The sequence below is a fragment of the Schistocerca serialis genome, chromosome 1, assembly GCF_023864345.2.
Source record: "Schistocerca serialis cubense isolate TAMUIC-IGC-003099 chromosome 1, iqSchSeri2.2, whole genome shotgun sequence".
NCBI classification, from domain to species: Eukaryota; Metazoa; Arthropoda; class Insecta; order Orthoptera; family Acrididae; genus Schistocerca; species Schistocerca serialis.
Window position 1 is genome coordinate 414,944,823 of NC_064638.1, and position 19,371 is coordinate 414,964,193.

Sequence of the window (19,371 nt, forward strand, 5' to 3'; positions counted from 1 at the left end):
GAGGTGGAGCCCCTCTACACCCACACCGGAGTGATGGTCAACTCAATAGGTCTACTGCCATCTCTGCATAAGGGTTAGTTTTCACTAAAGTGAGGTGACGCAGGATGTGGGTACTGCGATGTTTGCATACGTCTGGTTAAGGTTAAACATTAATACTTGCTCATCTGGAGATAGATTGGGTCGAAGTCGAAGGAAGGATAGCGGTTCGAAAGGCAGAAGAAAAAAAGTGCCAAGGCAAAAGCCAAGGTTAAAAAACCTCTGGGATAGTTAGATCGGGTGGTAAGAGCAGTAGCGGACGTCTTGCTGCCTGCGATAGGTTGTGCAAGGGTGGGCTTTGTTAGTAGTGGGTATCATGCGTATCGACACCTTTGACGTTGTGCGGTGGTGTTGCTCGGCGGCTGCCGCTGGGTACCGGTGTAGAGCTCTCGTTCAGCGTCAGCAACCTGCAACAGTTAGGTTTATTATCGTTTTTCTGTCCGATAGGTCATATATCGGGTGCACAGTGTAGGGTGATGTTGGCGAATTGTTTGTGATTTAGTGGGCGAGCTCGTCGGTGTTCCTGCTGTGGCCTGTTGGTCGGCTCTAGTAGCAGCTGGTAATTGCCAGTCATTGTTGCTGATATGCAGGGGCTTACCGCCGTTTGTAGCTTGTTGGTGTATGTTAGTTTACCATAGATGGCTATAAACCCTAGCTAGTAGTGTATCTGGCGGGTTAAAGGAAGGCATCAAAGCAATTCATAGGCGGCCTGCTATATTTGTACCGGTAAGTTCGAACAACACGCAAGTAACGCGGAGATCCTTCGGGAACTCGTATGGGAATCACTGCAGGGAAGGCGACTTCCTTTTCGAGGAGCACTACTGAGAAAATTTGGAGAACCGGCATTTGAGGTTGACTGCAGATCGATTCAACTGCCACCAGCCTACATTTCGCGTAAGGCCCACGAAGAAAAGAACAGAGAGATTAGGACTCGTACAGAAGTATATAGACAGTCGTCTTTCCCTCATTATGTTTGTGAATGGAACAGGGTAACAAATGACTAATAATGTTACAAGGTACCCTCCGCCACGCACCATACGGTGATTTGCGGAGGATGTGTGTAGATGTAGATGTAGACATACTGAGCACGTTGGCTGCACGTGCTGCTCTGAGATTAGATGGTGGCGCAGTACTCGTACTACGTGGAACTCGTGAGTAGTCGCATCTACATCTACAGCTACATCCACATCCATACTCCGCATGCCACCTGACGGTGTGTGGAGGAGGGTACCTTGAGTACCTCTATCGGTTCTCCTTTCTATTCCAGTCTCGTATTGTTCGTGGAAAGAAGGATTGTCGGTTTGCCTCTGTGTGGGCTCTAATCTCTCTGATTTTATCCTCTTGGTCTCTTCGCGATATATACGTAGGAGGGAGCAATATACCGCTTGACTCCTCGGTGAAGGTATGTTCTCGAAACTTCAACAAAAGCCCCTATCGAGCTACTGAGCGTCTCTCCTGCAGAGTCTTCCACTGGAGTTTATCTTTCATCTCCGTAACGCTTTCGCGATTAGTAAATGATCCTGTAGCGAAGCGCGCTGCTCTCCGTTGGATCTTCTCTACGTCTTCTATCAACCCTATCTGGTACGGATCCCACACCGGTGAGCAGTATTCAAGCAGTGGACGAACAAGTGTACTGTAACCTACTTCCTTTGTTTTCGGATTGAATTTCCTTAGGATTCTTCCAATGAATCTCAGTCTGGCATCTGCTTTCCCGACGATGAACTTTATATGATCATTCCATTTTAAATCACTCCTGATGCCTACTCCTGATAATTTATGGAATTAACTGCTTCCAGTTGCTGACCTGCTATATTGTAGCTAAATGATAAGGGATCTTTCTTTCTATGTATTCGCAGCACATTGCATTTGTCTACATTGAGATTTAATTGCCATTCCGTGCACCATGCGTCAATTCGCTGCAGATCCTCCTGCATTTCAGTACAATTTTCCATTGTTACAACCTCTCGATATACCACAGCATCATGCGCAAAAAGCTTCAGTGAACTTTCGATGTTATCCACAAGGTCGTTTATGTATATTGTGAATAGCAATGGTCCTACGACACTCCCCTGCAGCACACCTGAAATCACTCTTACTTCGGAAGAATTCTCTCTATTGAGAATGACATGTTGCGTTCTGTTATTTGGGAACTCTTCAACCCAATCACACAATTGGTCTGATAGTCCATATGCTCTTGCTTTGTTCATTAAACGACTGTGGGGAACTGTATAGAACGCCTTGCGGAAGTCAAGAAACACGGCATCTACCTGGGAAGCCGTTGTGTACATAGTTCCGCATAGTCAGCACGTACACAACTTTCCCACTAGAGCGCGCCCCGCTAAGCACAACAGCGCAGGCGCAGCGCTCGTCCGTCTCCGCACTACGAGATGGCGCTGCCTTAGAGACGGACCAAATTCTGCTTCCGCCGATCCGCGTATTAATATGTAACGCAGCCAATGAGATTGCTGCTAACGCAGAACCTTTTCTCCTCACGGATCACACACACGCAGTGATACCTGAACACGCAAGTTATTATAACGAGTGTACAGACCTCCGATTAGTCAGTCTGCATTAGTCTGCACCAGTCTGTACCAATCTGCATTTGTCTGCACCAGTCTGTACCAGTCTATAGTCAAGTTTCAGTCTGCACCTAATAAGATTATCATATTCCTGTACATAGCCATGAAGGTAAATGTACAGACACTTTGTCAAGTATCAGAGATATATGAGTATAAGATTAACGTACCAAGACCAAATTGTAAATAGCATCCAGAATCAAGTTAAGTAATTTTATGCTTGTTATTATTTTAATAAATGTGTGTGAAAATTAATCAAGTTCTGTTTAAAGTTGGTCACCGTCAATCTGCTACTCTAAGAGTGCAAGTGGCATTTCTATCGTCTGATCTAACGGCAGAAGATAAACACGGCCACAATAAGACCACGAGAAATATTGCTGACACTCGCCTACTTCGTTAGAGCGACAAGTCAAATAATTTGATGGTGTGTGTGTACGGAAGGTCTTACAGTACGCATACCACAGAACCCGCGTCTATGGCCCTCTGAGTCTCGTGGACGAATAGCGCGCGCTCGGTTTCACACGATCGTCTTTTTCGAAACCCATCAAACCTGTGAGAAGAGTGACGAGCCAAAGGAAAAGGCGACTCTGTAGGGTATCACACTCTTTGGGTACCACTTGTTGGTGGAAGTCGTGGGTAGACGACGTTTATCGCCACAGATGACGCCCCGAAAGTAAGGCCACTTGTGCACGGCGCTCACCGCGACGGCACCTGCTTGCCCGCGGCCGCGGCTACTGGGAGGCGAGGACTGCGTGTCTGGCCGCCCGGCGTCCCGGCGCGTGTCTCGCACAAAGCCGGGGCCGGCGGCGCGACCCTCACCCTGGAATCCGGACCCGGACCCGGACCTCTCACCCGGCTGCACCAAACTTTGCCCATAAAAAACCCGCTCCGCGCCGCGCCGCGCCGCGCCGAGCAGCCAAAGTTATGTATCACGCCATTTGCTAGACTACGCTCCTGGGCGCTAGTTTACGTGGAAAATGGTTCGGTTTTTAATATTAAAAAGGCGCGAATACGGGAAAAGTATCACACTCCTTTGTTTTTTCTCCCACCCAGGCATCTCTCGCTCTGCCTCTCTCGCCCTCTCGACTCGGTTGCGCCCGCCCCCACTCTCCACCCTCTCTCTCGCGAGAAATATGCCGGAGAGAATCACGTGCGAACGGTCGGCCTCAGGCCGGGCCGCGGCTTCCATAAATTGATGGAGAAGAAGTATTGGAGGACAATTTATACGTCGCAGCGAAAATACAAACAGAGCTGATAAAAGTTGGCCGGCGCCGGCGCCGAGTTGCACGCGTGTGCGTGACTAATGGAAGGCCGGGCTGCGGGAGTAAATATACACGGCGCGGGAAGGGAAACAGCTTCTGCCCTCCGAGGAGACCTCCGCCTCTTCATGAAACCTAAATATTCTGTTTGCCGCCGCCGGGCGCTTTCTCGCGTTTTCTTGTTTCTCCTCGCGCGATTACCGAAATCCTACCGAGTCTTCCATTTTAATTATAGCGACGTAGCGCAGCACTGAGGTAGAAATATATGCTTTCTCGAGCTCGGAACACAAACAGTTTCCCCTCGTACGAAACTTTTTACTCTGTCAGTCTTCTTCTTCATCATGATCAATCTTTTTGTTAATTCTTGGAAGCTCTCCTCTTCGATTTATTAGAAACTTATTTCTTCATTTATGCATAATTAGAGACTGATTCATCGCGCATAGCTTGTTTTAAAAATACCGCTCACGGTCATCCTCGGGCTGTCTTCACTTGTAATGCCTTTTCTTGAACATTTTGTGTCGCACTACTTCATAAATTCACTTTTTTCTTCTTCGCTCTGTTTTTCTCCTTCTAACTAAACAAAAAGTATTTATAAAATTAATCTCTTTTTTTAAATTTTGCCTTTCACGATTAAATCTGTACGAGGTAGTAGATCATGATTACTTTTGTTTAGCTGTAAGAATGAAATGCTACACGAAATTAGAATGCGATCGTTCTATGTTTTTGGTTCATAAACCATCAAGAAAATTTTCTTTCGTATGAAATGCTAATGAAATAAAACATTGTAATACTTCATAATTTGTCTTACTAAATATGTTTCATAAACTGTTCCACTCTGCGCCAAAGTTCTCTGTGATTTCGGCTAGTGTGATTTGAATAAGATCAGTGAAAGCATTTTACCGGGAAAATCATCGAAAATTACTAATTGCTTTTTTAAATGGTTCAAATGACTCTGAGCACTATGCGACTTAACTTCTGAGGTTCGCCTAGAACTTAGAACCAATTAAACCGATCTAACCTAAGGACATCACACACATCCATGCCCGAGGCAGGATTTGAACCAGCGACCGCAGCGGTTGCTTCGTTCCAGGCTATAGCGCCTAAAACCGCATGGCCACTCCGGCCGGCGATTGATTTTTCAAATATACAGTATTGCCAATGAAGCCGACTCGAAACTCTTCCACATAAATCTCATCCTTATCATATGCTATTTTCCTCACAATATTTCTGAAATTAAGCTGGGCAATGGCAAGGAAAGCGTTTCTGAAGAAGAGAAACTTGTTAACATCGAGTATAGATTTAAGTGTCAGGAAGTCGTTTCTGAAAGTATTTGTATGGACTGTAGGCATGTATGGAAGCGAAACGTGGACGATAAATAGTTTGGACAAGAAGAGAATAGAAGCTTTCGAAATGTGGTGCTACAGAAGAATGTTGAAGATTAGATGGGTAGATCACGTAACTAATGAGGACGTATTGAACAGAATTGGAGAGAAGAGAAATTTGTGGCACAACTTGACTAGAAGAAGGGATCGGTTGGTAGGGATCACCAATTTGGTAGGGATCTCCAATTTAGTATTGGAGGGCAGCGTGGAGGGTAAAAATCGTAGAGGGAGACCAAGAGATGAATACACTAAACAGATTCTGAAGGATGTAGGTTGCAGTAGGTACTGGGAGAGAAAGAAGCTTGCGCATGATAGAGTAGCATAGAGAGCTGCATCAAACCAGTCTCTGGACTGAATACCACAACAACAACAACAACAACAACAACAACAACAACAACAAGCTGGGACTCAGATTGCATAAAAAATACCCACGACTTTGAATAACACTTTGCTTTCAAATCATATTTTCATCATACGCCTACATTAACTCATCAATTCACAGCAGTCGGAACCATAGCTAAACCAGCAAAGGAATGCGACTCGAACAAGAATGAGATTGCGAACGCTAATGAAAGAGTCTATGTTGATCCGTCACTTATGTCAGTTGTGATAAAACATTCTCCTCATGTTATGACGTAGTTTGCATTACGTCTCTACGATATAGTTTCTCATTGCTCTTACATAATCTTAGCCCCCGTGGTTGAACATTAAGTATTATTACTTATAAATAACTAAGAATCCACAAAACTATGTAAAACAGGCGCTCCATTCTAAATCATCTTTTTACGCCAGTTCTTTTCAGGAGTCCCTGATTGGTAGTTTTATCTGTCCACTTTACCTTTAACAGGCGCCTCCGGCACCACACCTGAAAGACTTCAAAACATTTCATTTTGCTTGTGATCTACGTTTCACAGTCACGCAGTGCTACGCTCCAAATGCGGCTTTTCTCCTCATTTCAATATTTATGTTGTTTGAACAAAACATTTTTTTTTCATTTTTTCATTAACATTGCTTTTCCATCTCTAATTCATTACTTTGTGTCTTCATCGCTTCATCCATCTTCTCTTGTTCTACTTCCCAAATACTTGTACGATACCGTTTGCTTCATTTTATTTTCTCTAATTTCGGTGTTTATAGTTCTGGTTCTTTGCAGCACACGAATACGTCTGTCATTTTTGACCTAACTTCGATTTTGTACTGACATCTTAGTACTGTAACGTCTAAGATTCTTTGGAGATTTCTTTCATCTTGACCTATGTTAATAACGGCTCGAAATAGTAAGCGGCACATGTCACTGACGTAAATGGAAAGTGTTGCACAATGAACACCTTGAGAGAACGCTAACAAACTAACACCAGTATTTCCACGCCTTTGGAATATGCTGATCGAAATATCAGCCTTATGAAACAGCATTTCCAGAACAGAACAAATCCCTTGCTGCAGGTGAAGAATCGTTTATATAATGGCTTTCGGGGTGCGTCTAACGTTACTGGAACTTTTCAGATAAACATTGCGATACAGCATATCCAGAGTACGTGCAGGTCAGCTTATCGCTATGTTTCGGACTCATGAAGGTCAAATCATTGACATGAGAGCTTTGGTGTCATCACACCGCCAGACTGCGAAGACTGCTGAACGGGTGTGGAAATGGGCGACAGTGTGGCAGGCACAGTAGACACGGGTTTCTCCAGAACTACTACACCACGAGAAGATCCTAAGATTGTTCGGCTGCCAATAACGAATAAACCTGACAACAATAAGCATCCGGACAGAAGAAGCAGACAGAATAATCACCACGAATCGTCTGAAACAGATTACTTGAAGCTCGGTTGAGATCTCGGCTCTCCATGTGGCGTTTAAAGCTGAGACCGTACCAGAGACAACAGATATTTTACAGTGTGTAGCGCCAGAACCAAATGGGACTTTACGTGGTCTTCTGTGGTATTCAGCGACAAGACTCGCTTCTGTCAGCGGCGATTAGAGCCAAGCATCGTTTTCGGAGAGAACCTGGTGAACACTATCGGGACGCAACGATTGTCAAGATCCATACTTCTCCAACTACTTGAATCATGATATGGGGTACTACTGGATGTAGTAACCTGATATGGGGAGCTATTGGACATGATGGTATGACTGATTTAGTAACTGTCGAAGGGATAATGCCCATCAATAAGTAGCAACAATGTCAGTATGTAGAAACAATGGTAATGGTACCGTAGTTATTGCGTGGATTTCGCTTGCGGAACTTTTTGGAAGGGCGTTGTATATCTAGACACCAGTAGGGCGAAGCGAACCCCAGTCCTCTCATACGTGGGTTCAGAGGCATAATCAATATGTCACCTAGCTCCGTAGAAATGTCTCAAGTATTGTTCATATTCGTATATTAAGTCGAAATTGTGGCCAAAACATTAAGCGTAATGCTAACATACGATGCTTGTCAAGAAAATATCTGCAGTTAAGAAAGTGGTAAAGGGGCAGCTACTGGAGCTGGAGTACATTTAAACGCGCTGGACCTTCTTAGATGACGCCTAAAACTCGACATAAGAATTCCGTACGTCAGTGTCGCGTTCAAAATAACGTTATTTGTCTTTAGCTGTCGACATTAATTAACTGTTAAAATTTCTTGTACAGTTTTCATATTATTCCTTCCGCTGAAATTCCTCATACTCATCCCGATGATTATAGTTAAAAAAAAGAAAAAAAAAGACCGTGGCACGTTGGGGACCTAATACTGTTAAGTCGCACTCATTAGCTCATTTATCATAATATTCACGACACTGAAAAATGAAAATGTTTCATTCCTCTGCAACTATTGCTCTAATTTCTGGTGTACCAAGGCGATTACATAAATGTAAATAGGTTAGTAATTTTCTTATTATTAACTTCAATAATTAATCCATACGTTTGTATAATGTAACGCTTTAATCATTACAAACATTTCAGTTATTATACTCACTTTTGTACACTGCAGCCAATCTGAATATTCTAATTAATGTTATTTTTACGTGTATTTCTCGTATAAAAGATACGTTGATGTTTTTGCGCCTTATATTGCGTCGGTCTGTGTTGTATTAATTTTAATTTCTGCCCCGCATTATATTCAGTGAAAACGCTGCCATGTTTACCTTATATTTGTTCCTGTTTATGCTGTGGCCGCATCAGAAGCTCGGCTTCTCCTCAGCCATAAAGTAACGCTGTTTGTGCAAGTAACAGGAGAACGCAAGGAATGGTCGAATACCATAAGCGTATGGGAGCGGGTGGCATAGCGCTCGAAAAAGCGGGACTGTCGAATGTGTGAAGACTGCCTCCTGTAAAAAACTGTTAATATTTTACAATAGCTCAACAAGGCAGATAATTTAGTTGCAGTTTTCTAAGCGTCAGAAAAACAATAATATGCCTAAGTAAAGAAAGTCTTTCGCAAAAGAGTTACGTGGAATTAACATCAAACTAGTCTTCTTGAAGACCTTATACATCCAACGGAATAACGTCGTTGAAACAAATTCAGTTGTCATAACAAACACAAAATATTTAATTTCAGTGCATTCCGTGACTATCACGCTTTAGTTTGGAAAAATGTACCAGATGTTCGTCACCCCTTATACAAGAAACATTCATTATTACCTGTTACTTTTGAGTTCTTCCTGTTTCATTATACTAATTGTACTTCCAGGCAATTGGCAAAGATTTTTCTTTCAATTCACAAGTTTGAACTCCAATCCCCTGTGATTTATCATTTGTGCGTAGCTATTTCTTTTCTGACCGCATCCATCCAGATTGTGTACACGAAAAGCATGCACAAGCATACACAGCAAACCATAAAATGCATTACATAACTGACTCTTGAAGATGCTCGTGAAGATGATCACAGACATCGAAAATATTTTGAAATAATAGGTGTAATACCCTAGTTTGTTTCTTATAGGGACCAGTTCATGTGCTTATTTTATTTTTGGAAGTTTAGAACGATTAAAACATTAGTTGTTGCTGCTGAACGGCTATACAGAGTGTATTATGTGATTTGCTGCATTCGTCCGAAAGATCCATGATAACACGCCCTCCCCAGATTTGTGGAGGCCCCTGTAAGACAACGTCTACATCCACATCAACATCTATACTCTGCAAACAACTGTGAAGTGTATTAGGGTTCAATTTTCAAGGGAAGAATGTTGGCTTAAACGCTTCTTTGCGGACTGTAGTTAGTCTAACTTTGAAGGTTATGAGAAATGGCAGCCAGCAGTCGGCTTTTGTAATAATAAAATATTTTTATATTGCCAATAGCAGTTTCACGTAATTTAGCGATTCGTATCAGGTGGTATACAGCTCTTAGTATACAACTCTTACTAGTTGTTTGTAGCATTGTGGGTTTCGATGTGACAGGCAAAAAACATCGAAATAAGTAAGCACTGAGTGTGTCGAAGTTTCTGGAATGATTTACTTAACAATGTCGACTTGACTGGATTACTTATAGTTACTTCCACCAATGGGCCTAATATTGATGCATTAACGTTTTTGGAAAACATAATTAATGCCTTACCATAATTTCTGTCTTGCCACAACCATGCATCGCCGCCAAAATGCTAGAAATAAATACTAACAATACTTTGACCTGAAGACGGAAATGGTAAAATAAAAAAATTCTGCCGTCACAAAACACGGCTGGTTGAAGTCAATTGTGATAACTTTTATTCATCAAAATCGCAGTTTTCCACATCCGTAATGAATAAAAGCCTTAGTCTAACTTTGTCTTCGAGAATCCTACAATAGCGATATGTAGTGGTTGCAGTACTTTCTAAGACTCCTCTTTAAATACTGGTTCATGGAACTTTGTTTGTAGGCTTTCACGGAGTAGCTGGCGTCTCTCCTCAAACGCCTCACAGTTACGTTTTTTAACAGCTGCATCTCTGTGTTCCATGGCGCCGACAAACGTGTCTCGAACCGTGCTGTGCGGCCTTCTTTCCAGACGTTTGTTTTCCCTGCCAGTCCTACTTGGTATGGGCCCATGCACTTGAGGAATTTGCTTACTCCGTCGCACGAGTGTTTTCCAAGGGATCTCCTCTGCAGACTGACTGAATTTTCCCAATATCCTACCACCTACTTTACTTGCGGCTGAGTTTTCGTGATCATTCCATTTCACATCCCTGGAAATAGTTACACCCAAATATGTTTTAAACATGAATACAAGTAAGTCACTTATTAAATATTTGTCTATTTCCGTTGGAAGTGGTCATGTTTTCGAAATCCATGCTGGCTGGCATTTAGGAGTTCATTGTGGTAGAGTAAGGTTGGGGCTCAGATTACGTTCCAAGAATCTACAACAAATAGATGTCACGGATACCTGACGGTAGTTTCACATTTGCTACGCTACTTGCAGAAAGGTGCGACGTATGCTTTCTTCCAACTACTGGATACGGTTTTTTGTTCGAGTGATCTGTGGTATATTACGGTTACAAGAGAGACAAATTCAGTCGCGAATTCGATATATAATCTGACGGCGCATCCATTAGGTCTTGGAGTATTGTTCTATTTTAGCGATTTCAACTATTATGTAGATCGTGCACTTTGAAGTGATGTGAGACTCAAACTGAGATAGTACTCCTAGATTTTCGTTTGCAAAAAAATTGACGATGGAGTTCAACCTGTTTGCTTTTGATTTTCTATCCCCAGTATCAGTTCCTGCCTCGTCAATAAATTTTGCTACGGTAGTCTTTGCATCATTCTGAAATATGATCAAAGTCATCTCAATATTTGAGGATGTTTTTCAAGAAATTCCTTCATTTCAGATAACTGCTGCATAAACAGCCAAAAGTCTGAGGTTACAGTTCATATAGTGTACAAGGTCAGTAGTTTAAAGGATGGAAGGCAAGGGTCCCAACATACTTCCTTGACGCACATCTGAGGTTACTCTTACATTTGTCGACGATTCTGCATCCAGGATAACATGCAGCGTCCTCCATATCAGGAAACGCTCAATCAGGCCGCAAATATTGTTTGATACACCATACTATCGCAGCGGCAGTGAATGGAAAGAAGAAGGGGGAGAAACAGAGCCAAGGCATCCATTGTTGGAATTGAGGCGTATCTGTTACGACTGAAAACCTGAAGAAGCTTCCTACTTACAACAGTGCCAGTCCCAGCTTCAGCAGAAGCCCCCCGAACTGAGCTGTGTGGGACGAAATCTCCTGGAGGATTACGGACAGCAAAAGATAAGCTACCATCAGGCTGTCATCTTCAACACTTGACCTGGAGGACCGTTAACCGATTGAGAACAGCAATTATAAGGTGCAAGACTAATTTGTAGATCAGTGATGATGAATTTTGTGAATGTGGGCCAAGGCAGCTCAAAATTGTTCAAATGGCTCTAAGCACTAAGGAACTTACCATCTGAGGTCATCAGTCCCCTAGAACTTAGAACTACTTAAACCTAACTGACCCAAGGACGTCACGCACATCCATGCCCGAGGCAAGATTCGAACCTGCGACCGCAGGGGCAGCGCGGTACCGGACTGAAGCGCCTAGAACCGCTTGGTCACAGCGGCCGGCTGGTTCGCAGCAATCTGCGCGAACCCTGTGACATGGAAGACTTGTTTGCTGAAAATGACCGTGACATTCTGGCTGCTGATCATCGAACTCATAAACAGTGAAATTCCCTGCAGTTGCTATTAGATTGTAGTTTGTATTATGTTGTGCTTTTGGCTTCTTTACACTCGGATAAATAAGCAAATAAAATAAGCTGAAACAGAAGTTGATACATCCGATGTTTTTGGAGTCCAAGATGATTTGTGAATTCCTGTTCCGACAGTCAACACTACTATTCCCTGACAAACCCTCTGTCGTCTACTGTGGGAAAACGATTCGATGTTCGCCATCTCCTGGACACTCCGTCCCAGTAACACTGGAGGGGCGAGTGAGCTGTAACAGGAGGAAGCTAAGGCACCCAGTGCGTATGCCCGTGCAGCAGCAGCAAAGAGCTCCTCCAAGGAGGGCGGCCGGCGAGGCTGAGCGCTGCACCGGCTGCAGAGGCCGGCAGGTCGCGCCCCGCAGGTGAGCAGAGAGCGGCCTCGCGGAGCACAAAAGGTCGCCCAGTCAGCCGGGGGCAGCCTCAAGGAGGAACCCACCGCTGCAGGGGCAGCCCCAGGTCGCGCGCGCCCTGCTCTGCAGCGGCGCCTGCCTCTCAGCGCGGTCTCACCGCGCCTGCACCATCCCGGCTGCACCGCCACTCCTCACCCTCTGCATTCACTTCTTAGAGCGAGACATTAAAACAGTTCCCATTTGAAAGGCAGAGGACCGTTACTGTTGCCCAATTTATCTTAGCTCATGTGAGATATCTGTCTTGACCTGAAACTTTCTCCCACGGACGGGGTAACTTTCTTGTTTCTGCTAACCGTCGGCTTCCATAGTAAAGGTCCACCTCAAGGTCACAAAAAAAGACTGCAGTGTTCCTACTGAGCGATGATGTGGTTGTTGTTGTAGTCTTCAAGTCCGAATACTGGTTTGATGCAGCTCTCCATGGTTCTCTGTATTATGTAAGTAACCAATTTGAGTCTGCTTACTGTACTCAAGACTTGAGCTCGTTCAACAACTTTTAGACCCCACACACTTCTCCTCAATACCAAACGGGATGCATCATATCAGCCGATCCCTCCTCTTGATCAAGGTTTACCATAAATTTATCTTCTCCCCAGTTCGATTCACTACCTCCCCATGAGTAATTCGATTTACCCATCTAACATTCAACATCCTCCTGTAGCTCCAAAGGCTTCCATTCCCTTCTTGTCCGTACTGTATGTCATTAACCTTCACTTCTGTACAAGGCTACATTCCAGGCAAATATTTCAAACAATATTTTCTAACATTTCAATTTACAAAAAAAAAATTCTGAAATTCAGTCCCCAGATCGCTTTCCTTTATTTCAATATGACCGGTTTCGGGCCAGTGCCCATGAAGATCAATTCGTAAGAGTACGAGGGGGTGGAGATCTCTTCTCAACAGCACGTTGCAAGGCATCTCAGATATGCTCGTGTCTGGGGAGTCTGGTGACCAGCGGAAGTGTTTAAACTCAGAAGAGTGTTCCTGGAATCACTCTGTAGCAATTCTGGACGTGTGGGGTGTTGCAATGTCCTGCTGGAATTGCCCAAGTGCGTCGGAATGCACAATGGACATGAACAGATGCAGGTGATCAGACAGGATGTTTACGTACGTGTCACCTGTCAAAGTCGTATCTAGATGTATCAGTGGTCCCATAGCACTCCAACTGCACACGCATCACACCATTACAGAGCCTCGACCAGCTTGAACAGTCTCCTGCTGAAGTGCAGGGTCCATGGGTTCATGAGATTGTCTCCATACCCGTACACGTCCATCTGCTCTATACAGTTTGAAACCAGACTCGTCCGACTAGCCAATATGTTTCCACCCATCAACAGTCCAATGTCGGTGTTGACGGGCTCAGGCGAGGCGTAAAGCTTTGTGTCGTGCAGTCATCAAGGGTACACGAGAGGACCTTCGGCTGCGAAAGCCCGTCTGGATGATGTTTCGTTGAATGGTTCGCACACCGACACTTGTTGATGGCCCCGCATTGGGGCAGTGTGCTTTCTCTTTTTCAAAATCCTTCTTACCCTACTCTTTACAGTGGAAGGTGGAGGTTATTTTCCTTCGTATGATAATTTGTGCGAAGTAAATTTTCTCTGATTTATTTCGACCTGGTTCAGTTTGCTTTTTTTGTTTGCGGAAGAATTTTTATCACAGCTAAAGGTAATGCTCACTGTCAGATTCACATACGACTTCCCTACTAGGAATATTGCCTGCTGTTTGTTCAGCAACATCGTTATCACTTTCTTCCCAATGGCATAGCCCCTAAGGCAATTCTTATTACGAAGATTAGACGCTAGTTAACAGAGGGTTGTTGACGTCTGCCTCACAAATAATTTTTACAGATATTCCATTTAGGAAAGTCCCACTACTCTCTTTCTCTCTGTATTTCGTGGTCTGTTCAATAACGCCTCTTACCTTTTTGGATTTAACGTTATTAATTTCTTTCGCCAGTCGACATTCCTGTTCTATCGTTGGAATTTATCCTAACAAGGACGACAGATGCAAAAGGACCCTATAGTACTGCAACGTGTTTACACTTTAGGTGTTTCGCAGGCGGAGAACGGTACCCAGTTTTTGTATGCCGTGTACCAGCCCAGTAGTCATTATTCGGACTCGTGTATACGATCTGGGTCTGACATATCGTGCTGTTACACACGTTAGCGAAGTACTTGTTACGCTAAACAACCAACTGTAAGAACACTTCAAATATACCTGTACGCCTGTCCACTGCACTTTTAACATTTCGGAACTCTGGCGACACATCAGCGGTCCATCTACACCGATTCACATACTTTTGGCAGAGTCTCACTGTCATAGCACACAAGTCTTCCGAGAGACAAAGAGAGATAGAAAAACCTTCGTCTTAGTAGCTTTCTTCTTTACTAGAAATTTTTATGTGATTTTCAGGAAAATGGTGCGCAGCACTGCAGAGACCTAGTGAGCTTCTAGTGGGAATGGAGAGCATGTTCCACAAATGTCTTCGACGGTAGAAGAATTAAAAAAGCTGTAACAAAATACGTGTGGTGCCTCGTTTGTTAATGCACGACTTGTAACACTCATGTCTGTTAAGTACGTGATGCATGTATACTATCTGGAGCATTTACTTCGTTTAGACGACCTAAAGCGTCACCTAACGTTGAACCTGGTAGGGTCGACGCGGTTCTTAAATTGTCGAGCAATTGCACTTATTTTGTTCTTCAAAGCGTTTATGAGAAGCTCCTTGATGCGCTCGAGTGCTTTGCTGCGTATAAAGGGCAATCAAATGAAAACGAGACGGCGAGAAAAACTTAAGTAAACCGTTTATTATTTCAAAAGTAATCGCCAAAACTGAGATGAATGTATTTACAATCTCACTTTGAGACAAGACAGTCAACATCATCATGCAAAAATGTTTGCAGTTTCCTACATAACCGTAAATGCATCCAACCGTGCGCCTCTTCATCCGAAGCAAATCGACTGCTTCGAGTGTCTTTGCTCAGGGCTCAAAATATATGGAAATCGCCTCGAGAGAGATAAGAGATCGAGACTAGGAAAGATGAGTAAGCACTTCCCAGTGAAACTTCTGAAGCGTAGTCGAATCAACCTGCCAAAGAATGCCCGCCCACGTGTTCCCAAGATTATTTCGACTACGCTGGAGAAGTTTGGTAGGGAAGCCTAAAATACATCTTCCACACAGTCGCAATTTCTCCTCGTACGATTTACAAACTTTTGGAGCACTGAAGATAAACATTCGTCGATATACTTCGGACGAAGGGGTGCACCCCACGGTAAGCAGTGGTTCCGTAGACAACCGCAATCATTTTTCCATGATGATATTGACCGTGTTGTCTCACAGCAGGATACATTTATTGGCAGTTACGGCGATTTCTTTTGAAGTAATGAACAGTTTGGTTACATTCTTCCACGTGGTTCGTTTTCATTGGACCGCCCATTACAATAAAAAGTTTAGGATGCATAGTCACCAATTTCCTGTGTTATTTCTATGCCGAATCTACTGATTTAAATAAAATCAGTAACAAAATCTAATTTCTTATTTCGTCAAATATAGGCATGCTCTGTAAAAGGAAACACAAGAAAAAATAAATCTGTACCTTAATTATGATTTAAGCAATCGGGAACGCATGTAGTTTATTACTCATGAAGAATTTAAGATCGGATCACACACTGTAAAAAATGATAGGATGGATCACATCTATGCCGGTCGCTGTGATTCAAAAATCAAAGCAATCTGTATATTGTAATATCTCTGAGAGAGAACATCTCTGGCACTGTTGTATTTGTAAAACTGCAATCTTTACGTCAACTTCACATGTGGCAAATACTTTTTGGTGTGTGTATGTGTGGTGCTTTGCACAATATTGCGATATGCAAATCATATAAGTACTGCATATGTTTAGCAATATTTGAAAATACAATCCTGCAACTTTACAACAAACTGCGCGGAATTTTCGATGTAAATACTATAACCCCTTAACCTCACATATTTGTTTCTCTGTATTTCATCGTTTGGAGGTTAGTTATGTTAACATATAGAGCTTCTAACACTGTTTTTTACCGTAGGGCACCAACATACCAAGAATATTTCGCTACACTGCAAGAATAAAAATCGAAAACTGACGATTATGTACAGTGCATCTTGTTAATCTTGTGAACATCCGTCTGATGATGAACATGTCAGTTGGACACCGGTTACGGCTCTATTTGCTTAAATAAACAGCAGTATTAATAGTGGCTGGTTGCTATCTTCTTCTTTGTAAGAATCAACCTTTATTAATTGTACATAGCCATGGTCTCACCATGTCAGTTTTAGACAAATGATAAATGTGAAAATTATTTCTGGACCAGAGTACACATCCACGGTATATAATCCTTGATATACAAGAACAAAAATAAAAATTTATGAGGTACAGCATGATTTATGGTTTTGTTTAAGAAAAAAACAACTTTTGCACTTACCTTAGCAAAAGCAGCGAAGGAAAAACACGATATCTCAGTGATACTTGTACTGTAGATATTCTATACGTATTCTATACTGAAACAAGATGTAGTAAATTCTAAGAAAGATGTGGACATATTAGCATATCGCAAAATTTACTAGAAATAAATGGAACAAACGCAAGAGTACTGGTATTATCGTAAAAGACAAGTTTGTGTTACTTAACTAATATACGGCCGCAGATGACATCCTTTGCTATTTTTCTTGCTTATCGAGGAAGCGATGAAGGTAGAAAAAGAAAATTGCAGGCAAGTAATCGGAACATAAGAGGGATGGATCCGGTGGTTAAAGATTGAAAATGTCATTTCGCTTCTTGCTGGATACTAGACAAACATTATAACCGTAAAAGAAAATGGGCTGGCTGCCTAACGCTGAAAATGCGTGTAGGTTGTACCAAATTAAGCTTTAAAACTATTAGGAACGTAGATAAAAGGCAATATCCTCTGCAGTCTGAAGAAGAACGAAGTGATTCATGTTGCAAGTAAGACAACTAAAAACAGTTGTAGTTTCAGATATTTTGAATTTGAATCAGAACATAGAGTACAAATAGAGATTAACTTACGGCGTGAATACTGCTGTAAAAAAAGGCCGCATTTGGAAACAGGGTACAAAGAAAGATTTTGAAAATTAAATGGGCAGGTAAAATGTAAAATGGAAGGATATAAATTAACCCAGAAGAGAATTAGTTGAATTTCCATAAAACAGAAGTATCTGTAAAAACTAAATACATAAAGAACAAAATGCAGAGGCATCAGAAAGAAGATCCGATGTAACATATAGGACCTTGCCATTGCAATAAACAGCTGAGGATAACTAATTTTCAGGCCTTAAATGAGTATAATACGAAAGTTATTTCCAATGTCATCTGTAGCAGACACCTACAAGAGACAAGATGAGAATAAGCCCTGCGTCAATTCAGTTATAAGTCTCATTATATGAAGACGAATGACGCTGTCTCTAAAAAAATGTTCAACTACTTTTGTCGTCATTGACATCTCATGATGTACAAATACTTGGAAATTTCACTCTTTGGGACAAATACTGTCCTTCCGATAATATTTTAAAGAATATCTATACATATCTGAAATCTAATAACTGCAAAATATTTGAATAATGGCCCCTTATTCTGATCACTCCAATCTTTTCACTATGTTTAAGTTTGTCAGTCAGTAATATCGCATTTAATTAACACACGAGAAGCTTTTCCAAACCAAAATATTCTTACAGAAAACCTGCCCAGAGTCAATAAAAATGACTTTATGTATACAACGTGAAAAAACATTTACAGATACTATTAGAGCTTAATACTACATTATTTAGCACAGCAGCAACTTTTAAAAAGATGTTTAAATTTTAGAAAATTTCTGTGCCTGAAATTCTGTTTTAAATAACACTATAAACTATTATTGTCTTCACCGTGTCAATAAAAAATTTAGATAGGTGCTTCCTAATCCTCTATAGTCCTATTTAGATTTCGAATGCGCTGCATACTATCAAAAACAATTTAACTTTATTCCTGATAAGCCTTTCACAGACGAAGTACTTATTTAAATCCATAGGAAAAGATCTCCGAGCGTCACATTACAAAAGGAGATTAAATATGCCTCAAGATGACGAGAAATTGTATGGATGTTGTAGATACGTAAGAGATTTTAGGATCAAAGAGATAGACAAAGTTCCGCTGTTGGGTAATCAAATTGTTGTTTCATTGAGCAGTTCATGTCAGCTTCTCATATAACACATGTTAATACCTCTGCCAGCAGATTACGGCATCGCTGTTCGCAAGTTTTCTGCCTTCTCTCACTCAGGAAATTCTTGACAGGTTTTTGTGTTTAAACTACGTACAATAATTCTTATTGTGTTATAGGATGAAATGGTGTTTTTAGTCAAGAGTTGGAAGACCGAATGAAAAGTGCTAAACAGAGACGCAAAACATCAGATGTAGTAAAGCATATCTAGTATAATTTTTGATAATCACTTACTTATGTCTCAAGCTTACAAGTCCTGCTTCGAATCTTATATAACAACAATAACCTTTTCTTTTGCAAGATATTAATAGGTATTGTACCTTTTTTCAAGTTTAGATAATAAAATAATTGTATCATTATTGATCAAAACAAAGAAGTTAAGGAGTTAATGTCCTGTCAACCACGTAACTACTATACAGTATAGTGTGATTGAGCTGCTGCTTCGATCTCGTAGGACCGGTAATACATCATAGTTACATCCAGTCGATTTTGCATGCGTGGACTCGTAGGCAAGTCCAATTACACCTCTATAGCTACTCGTAATTAGTAGAATACGTACGAATACTACACTTATCGACAAAATAGAAAGAAGGAAGTAGTGAGAAATAAACCACTCCCAACTCAGAAGTTTTGAAATTCTTGAACAAACTATGACGTAAGTAAAAGAGTCCATGAAATGGCAATGATAATTGTATTCGAGGTAAAGAAAGTAATGTTTTATGTTGCGACACAACATATTACGGTCGACAGAAAGCTAACGTGCAGGGAAATCTTAAGAATCTC